The sequence below is a fragment of the Pleurodeles waltl genome, chromosome 5 (genome assembly GCF_031143425.1).
Source record: "Pleurodeles waltl isolate 20211129_DDA chromosome 5, aPleWal1.hap1.20221129, whole genome shotgun sequence".
Taxonomy (NCBI): domain Eukaryota; kingdom Metazoa; phylum Chordata; class Amphibia; order Caudata; family Salamandridae; genus Pleurodeles; species Pleurodeles waltl.
Window position 1 is genome coordinate 124721700 of NC_090444.1, and position 18010 is coordinate 124739709.

The window sequence follows — 18010 nt, forward strand, 5'->3', positions numbered from 1 at the left end:
TGCCCCCTCCCTCCCTGGTGCTCACCGAAACCCCTAGGCCTGCCCTTCAAAGATGCGGGTACTTACCATTCAGGCAGATCCAATTCTGAGTGCCCCCAGCCTCCATAGGAGCGCTTTCTAAATCTTGCAGCAACTTTGACCTCTGCACAAGGCTGGCCCCGTGTTGCTGGTAGTTGGTGTTTGGGGATAACTTGAACCCCAACTTGTGGACATCCTAGCCCCTGGAATTGTAAGTGTTGTTCCTGTTCCTACCTTGGAACTGTACTAACTTTTCTCCCGCCCCCCAAAACTGTCTGAAAATTGCAGTGTAAACTTTTAAAACAGATTATTGCTATTTATTTATTTGAAAACCATATAACTAGCCAAATAAAAAAAAAGTGGTGTTGATACATATGCTTGCTACTCACTTGCAAATGTACTTACCTGCAAAATGAATCTTGTAGTTCTGGAAATAAAGTAATAAAATATATCTTTGTTATATAAAAACAATTGCATGGAATTAGTCATTGAGTCTGTGCTTCATTTATTGTCTGTGCGTGTACAACAAGTGCTTTGCACTACCCTCTGATAAGCCTAACTGCTCGACCACACTACCACAAAAGAGCAGATTAGTATTATTGTCAATCACTAACCTGTTTGTCCCACGGAAACACAATGTTGACCAAGTTGCTTATTCCCAATTCCTCCTAGAAGTTGCGTGCGTCCCACTTAAATGCACATGATCTCATTAGAATGCCCCTGGGGAAAGGGAATAGATGAAAGACAGAGAGACACTGGAGCCACAGGCCCAGATCCAAACGACTGATGGTGGTCCATGAAGAGCCACGATTTCCTATGATAAACTACATATCAAACAGCTCATAACTCGTAACAATGTATATACTAGTCTCTTGCATGCTAGGTGTACCTGTTACATTCCCCTTTCCCACTTTAGATGGCTCTCCCTCTCTCTAGGAATTTTAGGAAAAAGATGTGGATTACCTGTCATTAAATAAGAACCTTGAACCTACTATAATATCTATGACTACTCCTACTGTGACTCCTGATTGATGCCACGTCCCCTTAAATAATGCCTACTAAATGTACTTGAAGTTCTGTGGATATCTTGTTTGATGACCTTGCTGAAATTTCCTAAGAGATGACTCACTCGACTCAATGGACATTTAAATAAGTAACAGATAATGAGAACAAGCACTCAGGTAATCAGGTTTGCAGATATTCATGGGTTAATTTACGCACTGCACTTAGAATTCCAAGGAACACACATTCGGTGTCTTTCGATTACACTGAAAACATAGGGTTAATATCAAAGATTATAGTGCAAAGTTTGCATCGCTCTGGAAACATAGGGTTAATACCAAAAGATCACAGTGCAATGTTTACGCCACTCTGGGAACATAAGGTTAGTATCAAAAGATCACAGTTCAATGTTTGTAACACTCTGGAAACACAGGGTTGATATCAATAACACAAACGATTGGTTTTATCACTGTTACACCACATCGTAGGTTGAGTATAGCAATGAAACTTTCAAGCCATTCACAGAATGTTCCATATCACCAGCACAATTATGCAAATGTCATATTAAACTTAGCGATAACAAACGTATTCACAATATATTGTTTTAAACATAAGTGCATGAAAGAATTTCCTTTCTGTGATATATAACAAGAAACAACCATAAGCGTTACTACGCGACTAACGGCGAGCATCCCAGTGACCTTGAGCGCCAAAGAAGTGCCTCCTTAGGCACAATGTGCTCCGAAACATCCGACTTCCAAATATCAAGTCAGCAAGTGTCACGTTTTCACAAATAAATGCTTTTTGAGCATGTGCAGTGCCTTTCCGCCTTTTTAGTAGTCAATTCTCTCAAACTCTTCAACTCCCCAGAAGTGACATCCAGGATATAGGACTGAATATGAAGGTCAAATGTGGAGAAGCCGATGACCTTTACAGCAAGCAATTCACTCAGGCCGGTACCAATACCTGAGCACACAACTAAATTTCAAAATTGCAGTAACTGATTTTTGAATTTGGAATTTTTCCCCAAATTTTTAAAAGTCCTGCTAGAGCCTTTTTGGCATTTCTTTTTCAGATTTAAAAGTTACTCTAGTTAGGGATAAGTAGTTAGAAGTAGGTCTAGTTCCTAAAAGTAATCCCCAACTTTAGTAACATAATGAGCAGCTCAGAGAATATGGTTATGGATCTCAACCTCACCCCTTACCTCCATCTAGGGATCGGAGAGTCCGGTCTCCAGACTGGAAAAAATTAAAACAGGTTCCAACCCTACCATGGTCAAGCTCCAGGAGCTTTTGGCAGAGTATACAAAGGAACACCCTGCTGAAGAGGAAGACCTCGTCTCAGATAGGAAAGATGTTAGGGAGCAGGAAGATGAACTCCCCCCTCCTTACCTTACTAGGGAGAAAAGGGCCCCATGGCTCCTATCTCCAAGGATAGTGCTCCCAGGACCTGGAACTCCCACAGGGGAGTCCAGTTCCTCTGGAAACATTGAGGGCAGCTTCAATGAAGAGGACCTCCTTTTAGCAAGGATGGCCAAAAGATTAGCTTTGGCGCAACAGCTTCTAGCTATAGAGAGGGACAGAGCAGAAATGGGCTTAGCATCCAATAATGGTGGCAGCAATTTAAATAGGGTCAGAGAGCATTCCGATATCCTACAAATCCCCAAAGGGATTGTCTCTAAATATGAAGAAGGTGATGACATCACCAAATTGTTCACAACTTTTGAGAGAGCTTGTGCATCCAGAAAACTAAACAAATCTCACTGGGGACCTCTCTTTTGGGAACTGTTCACTGGTAAGTGTAGGGAGAGGCTCCTCACACTCACTGGTGCAAATTCTGAATCCTCTGACCACTTAAAGGCTACCCTGATTGAGGGCTTAGGATTCACCACTGAGGAGTACAGAATTAGATTCAGGGGGCTCACAAAACCTCGAGCCAGTCCTGAGTTGATTTTGTAGACTACTCAGTGAAAACACTAGATGGTTGGATAACTGGCAGTGGAGTGCATGACTATGACGGGCTTTATCATTTGTTTATGAAAGGACATCTTTTAAGTAAATGCTTCAATGACAAGTTGCATCAATATATGGTAGACCTAGGTCCAATTTCTCCCCAAGAACTGGGAAAGAAGGCAGACCATTGGGTCAAGACTAAGGTGACCAAGACTCCCACTGGGGGGTGACCAAAAGAAAGGGGTTAAAAAGCCTCCCAGGGGAAGGGTAGTGAGACACCCAAGGATAAAAGTAGGCCCCAAAAAGCTGCACAAGAAGGGAGCCCAGAGCCTCTTCACAATCTTCACATGGGTACAAAGATAAAAAACGTTGATCTTCAAAAGGCCTGGTGTTTCAACTGTAAACATCATGGATATCAAACTAGAGACTTGGCCTGTCCCCAAAAAAACCCCCCTAGCACTTCTCCAGTTAGTACTGGTATAGCCAGTCTCCAGGTGGGATCAACAGTGTACCCGAGCAAATCAGGGTTCACACTGAAGCTAATTTGGTCTCTGAGGGTGTTGTAGATGTTGCCACTCTTGCTGTCTGGTCCCCTAATATGGAAAAATACAGATAGCATCCCTTGATTAAAGCGACAAAAGTAGAATCCCTGCGGGATACAGATGCCAGTGTCACCATGGTGAATGAAAAACTGGTTTCATTCACCATGGTGAATCCTGAACAAACGTATCCAGTTACCAATGCTGACAATGTAACTAAGGTCCATCCCATGGCTATGGTGACCTTAGAATGGGGAGGGGTTACTGGCCTGAAACAGGTAGTGGTCTCTTCTACAATCCTTGGTGGAATGCTTGCTAAGGAATGATCTGGAGTCCTCAGCTTGGGCTGAGGTAGAACTCAAAACCCATGCAGCCATGCTGGGAATCCCTGAACTGGTATGTGTAAAAACAAGAGCTCAAAGTTGAGCACAGGGTGAAAGAGAAGTATTGGAGCTTGGAATAATGGCCCAACCTTCCAAGAAAATGGGCAAGAAGACTGGGGGACCAGCTTCTGAACAGCAAAGGAAATAAGACTCCTCTTCTGAGGAAGAAGTCTTATCCTCTGAGGGAACTGAGTCCATGGAGCTGGATCCTTATAAGGTAGAGCTCTTGGGCCCAGGGGGTCGTTCAAGAGAACAGCTGTGCCAGGGACAGAGGACCTGTCTCACTCTTTAAGACCTGAGGCAGCACGCAGCTGCACAGAAAAAGGGAGATGTCAATGGCTCCACAGGGTATATTGGGAAGATGGGCTCCTACACACTGAGGCCAGAGATACCAAACCTGGTGCAGCCAGGAGAGTGGTAGTGCCTCAGCAGTCTAGGGAGTTTATCCTAACTTTGGCCCATGACTTCCCCTAGCTGGACATATAAGACAGACAAAAACATGGAATAGGCTTGTCAGCCATTTCAACTGTCCCAATATGTCTCAGAAGGTGAAGGAGTTTTTTTTAAACTCCTGTGTCACCTGCCAAACCAGTGGTAAGGCAGGTGGCCACTCAAAGGCCTTCTTCATTCTACTCCCTGTGGTGGGGGTTCCCTTTGAAAGGGTTGGTGTGGACATTGTGGGTCCACTTGAGCCAACCACAGCCTCAGGAAATCAATACATACTGGCAGCAGTGGATCATGCTACCAGATATCCTGAAGCAATCCCCCTTAGGTCTACTACAGCTCCTGCAGTAGCCAAGGCCCTGATTGGTATTTTTACAAGGGTAGGGTTTCCTAAGGAGGTAGTTTCTGAGGGGTACAAACTTCATGTCAGCTTACCTAAAACACATGTGGAATGAGTGTCTTTGACTTTTAAGATCACCACACCATACCATCCACAAACCAATGGACTTGTTAAGAGATTTAACAATTGAAGAGCATGATCATGAGGCTCCCTGAAAAACTCAAAAGGAGATGGGATGTCCTCCTGGCATGCTTGCTTTTCGCCTACAGATAGGTGCCTCAGAAGGAAGTAGAGGTTTCCCCCTTTGAACTTCTGTTTTGCCACCCTGTAAGGGGACCACTTGCACTTGTAAAAGAAGGCTGGGAGAGAGCCCTCCGTGAGCCTAAACAAGATGTGGTGGACTATGTGCTTGACCTCCGCTCAGGGATGGCTGAGTACATGGAAAAGGCATCCAAAAACCTTGAGGCCAGCCAACAGTTCGGGAAGTTGTGGTATGACCAAAAGGCTGCACTGCTAGAATTTAAACCAGGACAGAAGGTATGGGTGTGGGAGCCTGTGGCTCCCAGGGTAGTCTAGGACAGATGGAGTGGCCCTTACTCTATCCTGGAAAAGAAGAGTGAAGTCATCTACTTGGTAGACCTGGACACTAGCAGGACACCCAAAAGGGTGATCCATGTGAACCCCCTAAAGCTCTATTGTGAGAGGGCAGGTGTAACCATGCTGATGGTTACTGATGAGAAACAGGAAGCAGAGAGTGAACCTCTCCCTGACCTCCTCTCTCATGACCCTAATGATGGAGTTGTCTACTCAGATACCCTCACTGCCCAACAGCAAGCTGACTGCAGGCAAATCCCACAACAGTTTGCTGGGCTCTTCTTTTTGGCCCATGGACAGACCCACCTGTGTACCCATGAAGTGGACACAGGAGACAGTTTACCTGTCAAAACTAAGATCTATAGACAGTCTGACCACTACAAAGAGCACAACAAAGTGGAAGTCCACAAGATGCTGGATTTAGGGGGTTATTAAACCCTCTGGCAGTCCCTGGGCTAGCCCACTGGTCTTGCTCCCAAACCTCATTGCAAGGATGGGAAGAGAGGGATGAGGTTTTGTGTGGACTACAGAGGTCTCAACTCTGTCACCAAAACAGATGCTCGCCCTATACCAAGAGCAGATGAGCTAATAAACCTGGTCAGTGCATTGCCTCCCGTGGCGCCACTGTCTAAGTAGAGCCCATTACTTTGCACCTCTGAAGCACTCCTCCACCTGCAGGCTTCTGCCTGCACTTCATCCCTGGTGTCTAGTGGGAGAGCTCTGATTTCCTACTGGGCTACCTTCTGCCTCTCTCCTCCTTTTGCTTCGCTTTGCTCTGCTCTCTGCTCCACTACTGTCCCTTACTGCTCCTTTTCCTTGTTTCTCTCTCACTCTGCTCTCTCTCTCTCACTTTCACTCTCCCCCCCCCTCTCTCTTTCCCCTGCCGCTGCTGCCGCTGCGGCCCCGCCCCTGTTTCGGCTCTGCCCCCTTTTTGGCTCCGCCCCCTTTGTCACGCTGTTTTTCATCCCCCGCCAGCCTCCCAGCTGTCCTCTCCTCCCCCCAACCTCCCTACTTAATGGCGGGTGCATCAAAGGCAACCCGTCTGCGCCGTGACCGCGACCAGTGCCAGAACCCCTGGCTCCCGTCCCCCCCACCGCCGCCACGCACGTCTTCACTACGATGACGCCACCCTCTGTGCCCTCAACACTGGCCGCTCTCCCACCTGCCTTCAAGCCTCCCCGCAGACCACCCGCGGAACCTTCTCCTGCCGGACCTGCACCTTCACCTGCCTCCACGCCAAAGACACCCACCAAGGCAGGATGCAACCATCTCAGATGTATCCTCCTCAACACCCACTCCGTCCACAAGCACGCAGTAGAGCTGTGGAATCTACTCGACTCAGCCTCCCCAGATGTCGCCTTCCAGACCAAGACCTGGATGAACCCCTCCTCAGCACCTGACATCGCCATAGCCATCCCGGACGGCTACAAGATCACCCGCAGGGACCGCTCCAACAAACCAGGAGGAGGCATCGCCATCATCCACAAGAACACCCTCATGATCACGACCAACACCGAAGACACCCTCAGCACTGCCAAACTCCTGCACTTCCAAATCCACACTGACCCAAACACCACCCTTCGAGGGACCCTTGTCTACAGGCCCCCCGACCCACGACAGCAGCTCAGCAACTCCATTGCCAACATCATCAGCACGCACGCTCTCGCATCCACTGACTACATACTCCTCGGAGACTTAAACTTCCACCTCAAGAACACCAGCGACAACAACAACGCCACTGTGCTCGACAACCTCCCCAACCTCGGTCTCAAATTGCTTGTCACAACACCAACCCACTCTGCAGGACACACACTCAACCCTATTTTCTCCGCCAGCAATCGTGTCTCTTTCAGCCACACCACCAAACTCCACTGGACAGACCACTGCTGCAGCCACTTCTCTTTCAAGAAACCCACAACACACCACCACCCACAACGGATCCCCCACCGCAGTTGGAACAAGGTCACCGAAGACCAGCTTATCGCGACCCTCTCCCAGAACCCACCCATCGACACCACCAACCCTGATGCAGCTGCCCGCAACTTCAGGCAATGGGTCAACACCTGTGCCAATACTCTTGCCCCAATCAAGAATCCCTCCAATAGACGCACTGACAGAAAGGCCTTCTGGTTTACCACCGAATCTAAGCAAAGCTGCCGAAGCATGGAAAGAAAGTGGCGCCAAGATCAGACTCTGGACAACCACAAAGCCTTCAAAAACGCCATCCGCAGACACCACCAAATCATCCGAGCCGCCAAAAGAACTGCCTTCAAAGACCAAATCCACAACAACACACACAGCCACCAGGAGCTCTTCAACGTTGTGAAGGAACTCTCCAACCCCTGCTCCAATGTCAATGACATCCCGCCATCCCAAGACCTCTGCGACTCCCTAGCCTCCTACTTCTACCACAAGATTGCAGACATCCACAACAGCTTCAGCACCCAGACCCCCCCGGCAACCACCAACACCACAGATTCACCTCCAACCAACCTCCTGCTCTCATGGACCCCCGTCAATGACAACAACACCATTGAAATCATGAACACCATGCACTCCGGCTCACCATCTGACCCCTGCCCTCACCACATCCTCAACAAAGCAAGCTCTGTCATCGCACCCCCAACTACAGAAGATCATCAACAGCTCCTTCGAGTCTGCCACCTTCCTGGAGAGCTGGAAACACACCGAGATCAACGCCCACCTCAAAAAATCCAAGGCAGACCCAAAGGACCTCAAGAACTTCAGGCCTATCTCCCTGCTCCCCTTCCCAGCAAAAGTCATCGAGAAGGCAGTCAACTGACAACTAACCCGATTCTTAGAGGAGAACCGCACCCTGGACCCTTCCCAATCCGGATTCCACAGCAACCACACCACCGAAACCACCCTCATCGGCGCCACCGACAACATCAGAACCATACTGGACAGCGGCGAAACCGCAGCCCTCATCCTCTTGGACCTCTCGGCCGCCTTCCGACACCGTCTGCTACCACACCCTATGCTCACACCTCAGCAATACTGGAATCGGTGACAGAGCCCTGGACTGGGTCACCTCCTTTCTCACCGGCAGAACTCAGAGAGTCCGCCTACCCCTATTCCGCTCAGAGGCCACCGAAATCATCTGCGGTGTACCCCAGGGTTCGTCCCTCAGCACGACCCTCTTCAACGTCTACATGGCCCCACTCACTAACATCACCCGATCCCACAACCTCAACATCATCTCATACGCCAACGACACCCAACTGATCCTCTTCCTCATCAAGGACTCCGCCAAGACCTACCTCCACGAAGGAATGAAGGCCATCACCGAATGGACGAAGAGCAGCTGCCTTCGGACAAGACGGAATTCCTTATCTTTGGCTCCACCCTTTCTGTGTGGGATGACTCCTGGTTGCCTGCCACTCTCGGAACCTCTCCGACTCCCACTGACCACGCACACAAACTAGGATTCATCTTGGACCCCTCACTATCAATGACCCAGCAAGTCAACGCCATCTCTTCCTCCTGCTTCAACACCCTCCGCATGCTCCGAAAGATCTACAAATGGATACCCACCAAAACCAGAAGAACAGTCACCCAAGCCCTCGTAAGCAGCAAACTGGACTACGGCAATGCCCTCTACGCAGGAACCATGGGCAAACTCCAGAAGAGGCTGCAACGCATCCAGAACGCCTCTGCACGCCTCATCCTGGACATCCCCTGCCACATCACAGACCACCTGAAAAACCTGCACTGGCTCCCAGTCAACAAGAGAATCACCTTCAAACTCCTCACCCACGCTCACAAAGCACTGCACAGCACCGGACCAGAATACCTCAACAAACGACTCTCCTTCTAAACCCCGACCCGGCATCACCGCTCCGCAGACCTCGCCCTCGCAACCATCCCACGCATCTGCAGAACTACAACCGGAGGTAGATCATTTACACACCTCGCCCCCAAAACGTGGAACACTCTTCCCAACCACCTGCGCCACAGCAAAGACCTTCTTACCTTCAGGAAACTTCTCAAGACCTGGCTGTTCTAGCAGTAGCAGCACCCCCCCATCTTCTCCCCCTCCCCTCCTCAGCGCCTTGAGACCCTCATGGGTGAGTAGTGTGCTTTACAAATCCCTGATTGGTTGATTGAATAAACAAATTAGGTGCAGCCAAATTCCTTCGTACCTTTGAATTAACTGCAGGGTACTTGCAAATTAGGATGGCACCTGGAGCAAAAGAAAAGACAGCATTCTCTACAACTGATGGGCACTACCAGTTTACTGGTATGCCCTTTGGTTTCAAGGTTGGTGAATCAAGTCCTTGCTCGTCTGGAGTCCTCTAGTACAGCATATCTAGATTATATTGCTGTCTTCAGGGTAAAGTTTTGCAGGCCTTGCAATCAGAAGACCTCACTATCAAGGCATCAAAGTGCCAGATAGGGCAGGGCACTGTTGTATACTTGGGCCAACTTGAAGGTGGAGGCCAAGTGCAACCCTTAAGAGCCCAAGATCCAGACAATTCTGGACTGGGAAGCTCCAGAAACCCAGACTCTAGTCAGGGCATTGCTTGGCTTGTTACTATAGGAGGTTTGTGAAGGGGTATGGCTCCATTGTGACCCTCACAGAACGGACCTCAAAGAAAATGCCCAGAAACGTAAACTGGACTATTTATTGTTAAAAAGGCCTTTGACACTGTGCTCAGCACCAGTACTCAAAGCTCCAGATTATTCTAAGCCGTTCATTGTGCAGGCAGAGGCCTCTGAACTTGGGATAGGAGCAGTGATGCTGATGATGGCCTTGACCAGCCTGTTGCTTTTATTAGCAGGAGGTTACTCCGTTGCAGTGCCATTGAGAGAGAAGCCTTTGCTGTGGTTTGGTCACTGAAAAAGCTGAGACCATACTTCTATGGTACTCACTTTATTGTTCAAACTGACCACAGACCTCTCAGATGGCTGATGCAAATGAAAGGTGAGCACCCTAAATGTTTGAGGTGGTCCATCTCACTAGAGGGAATTGACTTTTCAGTGGAACACAGACCTGGGACTGCCCATGCCAATGCAGATGGTCTTTCCAGGTTCTTCCACTTAGACAAGGAAGACTCTCTTTTGAAAAGGTTAGTCTCATCCTCTTTCGTTTGGGAGGGGGTTGTGTAGGAAAGCCCCCCTTTTGACATGGTTACCCCCCCACTTTTTGCCTGATATTGATGCTGACTTCACTGAGAGTGTGCTGGCATCCTGCTAACCAGACCCCAGCACCAGTGTTCTTTCCCAAAACTGTACCATTGTTTCCCCAATTCACACGCCCCTGGGCCCCTGGCACACAGCTAAGTCCCTTGTAAATAGTACCCATGGTACCAAGAGCTCTGTGGCCAGGGGAGGTCCCCAAGGGCTGCAGCATGTATTATGCCACCCTAGGGGCGCCCTCACCAAACACATGCACACTGCCATTGCAGCTTGTGTGTGGTGGTGGCGAGAAAAAGACATAGGGGGTCATTACAACATTGGCGGTATAAGGTGCTTACCGCCGTGCAGAAGCCCGCCAATACATCGCCGCGCCCGCGGTAGACCGCCACAGCTATTATGACACACATCACGGAATCCGCCGAAATCCAGACACCCACACAATACCGCCACACCAAAGGTCAGCGATAAACATGCGGAAACAAATCCTCCACCTCCACTGCAACAGAAACACGCCCATGCTATTATGACCCACAAATCCACGCGGCGGTCTTTCAACCGTGGTATTCCATTGGCGGTACACACCGCTGCGCTCAAAATACACACACATCTCCAAAACACCGCCACATTGGACAATTCAAAATACACACACCTGATACACATACAAACAACACTTCCACACACCCAACACAGTATAAAACACACACCCACATCACCCACAAACCCCTACGACCAAACATTTGAGTTGAAGGCGACAGAGAGAGCACAGCAATAGACAACCCCACCACACAGAGGCACACAACACCATCACCCACACAACATCCACGCACAAAACACCACATACCACTACACTCACCACACTCATCAACACATACACCACCCCACACATCACACACACCACCCCATGGCACGCCAAAGACACCCCCGCTTCTCCGAGGAGGAGCTCAGGGTCATGGTGGAGGAAATCATCTGGGTAGAGCCACAGCTATTTGGCTCACAGGTACAGCACACATCAATAGCCAGGAAGATGGAGCTATGGCAAAGAATAGTCGACAGGGTCAACGCTGTGGGACAGCACCCAAGAAATAGGGAGGACATCAGGAAAAGGTGGAACGACCTACGGGGGAAGGTGCGTTCAACGGTATCCAGGCACCACATCGCGGTACAGCCGACTGGCGGCGGACCACCACCTCCTCCCCCTCAACTAACAACATGGGAAGAGCAAGTCTTGTCCATCTTGCATCCTGAGGGCCTCGGAGGAGTCGTTGGAGGAACGGACACTGGTAAGTCAAATCTTAACTATCATAACCCCCACCCTACCTGCATGATATCACACACCCCCACCATCACACCCTCCCCTATCACCCCAAATCTTCACCTATCTACCCATTACACCAACCACCCATCCCAAGCCCAAGCCCTGCATGACATAACTAAGCATCGACACCCATCACCAAAGCATGCCCACTGCACAGACCCAGAACACCCCCCAACCATCAGCACCCAAGCCCCCCCACAGGAATGCCTGCACTGGGGTTCACGCACACCCAACCATTGCACACCATGAAACACACACATGCAATAATCATGTACTTATACCCCCGCAGGAAGCCGAAGGAACGTCACCACACCAGAGGGTCCAGACAACACCACTCCACCCCCAGAAGAGGCCCACAGTGACAATAGCAGCTCTGCCCCACTGGATCTAGATGACAAGGCCGGACTATTGTGGGCCTCGGGACAGTCGGTTCCCCTTGCCCAGCCACAGCCCAACACCGAGCTGCCACCCTCTGGTAACACCAGCACAGCACCCACCCAGCGGGCCCAAACCTCCCTACCCAGGACAGATCAATCAGCTGTGTGTCCACCACTACAGGGCACCCAGGGTAACCCACCACCCCAACAACAACAGGGACCTGGGAGCAGTGGTAGTGGGCACACGGTCCAGGGGACGGAGCCACAGGAACACAGGGGAACTGGGAGGGCTGCTGTGCGACACAGGGAGGACAAGCCAAGGGAACCCACTCTCAACGAGGCCCTCTCCTCCATCATGGGAGCCTACCACCACTCCCAGGAGACGATGGCCACGGTCCTGGACAAGTTGCAGAAGACCCTGCGTCTGCAGGAGGAACAATATATGGGGTTCAGGGAGGAGCTCAGGGCCATCGGCACCGCCCTGGGCACCATTGTAGGGGTGCTGACGGACATTCAAAAGACCTTGAGGGACACCGTGGCACTGCAAGGGGCCCCTGACACTAGGCAGGACGACAAACTGCCCACCACCTCCGCCGGCGCTAGTGGACAGGACGTCCCGCCACAGGACCACCACACCAGCACCCCACCCCCTGCAGACGGACAACCACCACGCAAGCGGGCACTGAGATCCAGGAACAGGACAGAGCAAGATGGCAACACCCCCGCCAGGAAATAAGACCACCCTGATAGTCCTCCCACTGTCCCACTTTGTTGCCCTGCCCAAATCGGAACTGGGCCAGCTCCACTTCCTATGCCCAGATGTGCAATGTACCTGTGAGACTATTAGACTGGACTCTGCCATGAACATTCCTCCACCATCACCCATCACCATTTTACAACCCCCCTTCATTTTTGTACACTTAAATAAACACCCTTCAAACACCAAAAATAATGGAGTCAGTCAATGATTTGTAAATCTGTATAATCAATTACAGTTGCATAATGGGTTACCCATTGGAAGGCTAACATACCTATGTCGCACATCACAAGCCCTTCAAGGATGCAAACAGTTGACACGTAGGTTACCACACTTGTGGAACTGAAATGGAAGAGGACAACTCAGTTAACAAATAGTGAGTGAAATTGAGGTACAGGATAAAGGTAGATGTGTGAAAGTGAATGTAAAGGTAAAATAGAAAATGTGCTCACCTGTGTGTCACTGGAAATATTGCTGTATGACTGACTCTCTGTTGTCGTTTTCGTCTTCCTCAGCTTCATCCTCATCACTGTCCACAGGCTCCAAAGGCTCCACAGCTGCTACAACACCGTCATCTGGATCATCCTCCTGCAGAAAAGGCACCTGGCGTCGCAAAGCCAAGTTATGGAGCATGGAGCAGGCGATGATGATGTCGCACACCTTCTTCGGTGAGTAGAATAGGGATCCACCTGTCATATGGAGGCACCTGAACCTGGCCTTAAGAAGGCCGAAGGTGCGCTCGAGAACCCTCCTAGTCCGCCCATGGGCATCATTGTACTGTTCCTCTGCCCTGGTCCTGGGATTCCTCACTGGGGTCAATAGCCAGGAAAGGTTGGGGTAACCAGAGTCCCCCAATAGCCATACACGGTGCCTCTGGAGTTCCCCCATCATATCAGGGATGCTGCTATTGCGCAGGATGTAGGCGTCATGCACAGAGCCAGGGAACATAGCATTTACCTGGGAGATGTACTGGTCTGCCAAACAGACCATCTGGACATTCATAGAATGATAACTCTTCCTGTTCCAGTACACCTGTTCACTCCTGCGGGGGGGACCAGAGCTACATGGGTCCCATCAATGGCACCTATGACATTGGGGATATGTCCAAGGGCATAGAAGTCACCTTTCACTGTAGGCAAATCCTCCACCTCAGGGAAAATGATGTATCTCCTTACGTGTTTCAGCAGGGCAGACAACAATCTGGACAAGACGTTGGAAAACATAGGCTGGGACATCCCTGATGCCATGGCCACTGTTGTTTGAAATGACCCACTTGCAAGGAAATGGAGCACTGACAGCACCTGCACGTCAGGGGGGATTCCAGTCGGATGGCGGATTGGTGAAATCAGCTCTGACTCCAACTGGGTACACAGTTCCTGGATTGTGGCACGGTCAAACCTGTAGGTCACGATTAAATGTCGCTCCTCCATTGTCAACAGGTCCACCAGCGGTCGGTACACCAGCGGATTCCGCCATCTTCTCATATGTCCCAGCTGACGGTGCCTACGAAGGACATCAGCGAAGAAACAGTCACAATTCTTCCAGGTATGTACCCACAGTCACACACAAGACTACCCCAGACAATAAACCCTTCCTGTATGTGTGTTGAGTGTAGGCCTCAGTATGTGTGACGCAGTTGAAAATGAATCCATGTGGGCCCCTGAAATGGCGGCTGCCTGACCTCTAAACTAGGACATTGGGATTGTGGGGTAACAGCGCTGGTGTTGCACACCGTCGCGGTAGGCGGTCGTAGAGCGCGGCGCAATGCTGCATTGGTTAACAATGGACCCTATGGGTCCCAGGAGCCAATGAACAGGTGCGCCGGCGGTGATGATGCGCCCCGCCGCGGACGTCACCGCCGCGGACGTCACCGCCATTTTCTATCTCTTCAATCACTAGATACCTGACCTTCGACAGGAGAGGACCTACACTGCTAGTGCTGCTGTGACCTCGGTCTAGAAGCGACGATGGCTGCTGCATCTGGGGTAAGGGCCCCTGCCTTCACATCGGAGGAGTTGGAGAAACTTGTGGATGGGGTCCTCCCCCAGTACACGCTACTCTACGGTCCTCCAGACCAACAGGTTAGTACACTGGGAGCACGTTGTAGGGGCTAGGCCTGGGTGGAGAGGGCTGGGTGGAAGAGGGAAGGGGGCAGAAGTCATACTACAGTAAAGCATGGGAATAAATGGGCCACATGGTCAGAATATGGAGGGGCCCACACACATTGATGGTGCAATTGGTAATGACTGTTCCTCTTCCCTTGTGCATGTCATGTAGGTCAGCGCCCACCAGAAGAGGGACATTTGGCATGCCATCGCCAAGGAGGTCCGGACCCTGGGGGCCCACCAGAGACGGGGCACCCACTGCCGGAAGAGATGGGAGGACATTCGCCGCTGCAGCAAGAAGACGGCAGAGGCTCAGCTGGGGATGGCCTCCCAACGTGGGAGGGGTGCCCGTCGTAACATGACCCCCCTGATGTTCCGGATCCTGGCGGTGGCCTACCCGGAGTTGGATGGGCGCTTAAGGACATCACAGCAGACACAAGGGGGTGAGTACAAACTCATTCGGTGGACTTTGCGTGCAGTGGAGGTGTCTGGGGGGGGGAGGTGGGCTGTGGGTGTCCGTAGGCCAGGGCGAGTTAGTTAGGCAAGGCCCCTCCGTAATGTAGGCCATGCGGCACTCTACCCCACCTCAGAAAACTAGCAAGTTGAGGTATAGTTGCCCCTGTGGCATCCATGTGCGCAGATTTCCAGCATTGTCATGTAGCCCATATCCATGAAATTGCATGTGCAGAGGGCACGAGCACGGTGTTGTGCATGGGGCTGCTGCGTCTGTCTTGTCCGCCAACGGTAACGGTATGCCATGTACTAAAACTCTCTTACTTCTGCCCCCCCCTTTTCCTGCTCTCCCTGTCCGTTTGTTCATCAGCATCAACAGGCAGAGGTACAGTGGCACCGGAGCACGAGGGAGCTGCATCCCACATGGCCATGGAGGGCCACACCACAGACTCTGAATACACCAGTGGGACGGAGGGCGAGGGGAGCTTCACGTCGGCCACCGGATCACCAACCAGCGACACAGACTCGTCCGCCGATGTGAGGTCCCCTGTGGTGGCGGCACCATATGTGCGCCCCACTTCTCCAGGTACAGCCGCCACCCCCCCTACCAGCACCGCCCTCCCAGCAGCCCCTCAGCGTTCACTCCGTGCCCGCTCACCCAGGAGGGTGGGCATCACCTTCGCCTCTGGCACCTCAGGCCCTGCCCCAGTCACTCCTGCTGCCCTCAGTGAGGAGGCCATTGACCTCCTCATGTCACTCACTGTTGGGCAGTCTACCCTTGTGAATGCCATCCAGGGTGTAGAAAGGGAGTTGCAACACGGTAATGCATTCCTGGAGGGCATTCATTCTGGTCAGGCTGCCCTTCAGCGATCCCTGCAATCTCTGGCCTCAGTACTGATGGCAGCAATTGTCCCTGTGTCCAGCCTCCCCCCTCCAACTTCCTCCACCCAGACCCAATCCCCTGTATCCCAGCCCATCCCGAGCACACCTACAGACCAGCATGCAGACAAGTCAACACACCCAAGTAGCTCAAGCAAACATAGGCACCACACACACCACAAGCACTCACACAAGCATCACACCCATACAGACAAAGCAACATCCACTGTCTCCACTGTGTCCCCCTCCTCCTCTTCTCCCTCCTCCCTCCCAGTCTCGTCTACACACACACCTGCATGCACCACATCTACAGGCACTAGGATTCGCACCAGGACACCCAGCACCACACGCCGCTCACCTGCACTCACCACCTCCACTGCTATTTACACGTCCCCTGTGTCCTCTCCCAGTGTGTCTGTGACGCCCCCTCCCAAAGTACGCAAACGCCGGCAATCACTCACCCAACATCCATCCACTTCACGACAGCCTCCAGTACCTGCACCTGCACCCAAAACAGCCAAAGTGACACCTCCTACAACTACCTCCTCTTCCTCCACTCCCAGACCCCCTCCAGCTACCCATCCCAGTGTTCGTCAGAAACTGTCCCTGTGTCAAATTGACCTTTTTGCCCCCAACCCCCCCCTCCAATTCATCAGTCCTGTCATAGCGCCTCAGCCAAAAATCCTCCAGGACCAGTGGTGCCTGTTCAAGGATTTTGGAGTGCACCGTCCACCAGGGAAGGCAGTAGAACCTGGAGGCAAGGCACAGGCAGCCCACCCCCTGTAAAGGCTCCGAAATTGGAGAGTGGACGACGTGACCGTGGCAAGACTCCTGGTGGGACAACAAGTGAAATGGGATCGAAGGCGATTGGTGAGTCAGCTGTAACTCCAAAAAAGGTGGGGAAGGTCCAGAGGAAGTCTGCCCAGCCTGTTGTGAGTGTCACGGCGGAGAAGTGCGCCATCATTTCCGGCGGTCCAGACACAACCGCCAGCACCGTCGTCACTGGTCCAGAGACCACCGCCAGAGTCACAGCCCAGGAGGGCTCAAGTATCGTCACTGGTCCAGAGACCACCGCCAGAGTCACAGCCCAGGAGGGCTCAGGTATCGTCACAGGTCCAGAGACCACCGCCAGAGTCACAGCCCAGGAGGGCTCAGGTATCGTCACTGGTCCAGAGACCACCGCCAGAGTCACAGCCCAGGAAGGCTCAGGTATCGTCACTGGTCCAGAGACCACCGCCAGAGTCACAGCCCAGGAGGGCTCAGGTATCGTCACTGGTCCAGAGACCACCGCCAGAGTCACAGCCCAGGAGGGCTCAAGTATCGTCACTGGTCCAGAGACCACCGCCAGAGTCACAGCCCAGGAGGGCTCAAGTATCGTCACTGGTCCAGAGACCACTGCCGGAGTCACAGCCCAGGCGGGGCCAGGATGCCACAGCCCCGCTGGGCAATGATGGAACGTCATGCCACACACCAATGTCCAGTGTGGAAATCGTCATGCCACACACCAATGTCCAGTGTGGAAATCGTCATGCCACACACCAATGTCCGTATCAGAACCGCCATGTCAAAGCACCGCTGAAGAGGGCAAAGACCGCCATGTCAAAGCACCGCTGAAGAGGGCAAAGACCGTCATGTCAAAGCACCGCTGAAGAGGGCAAAGACCGCCATGTCAAAGCACAGCTGAAGAGGGCA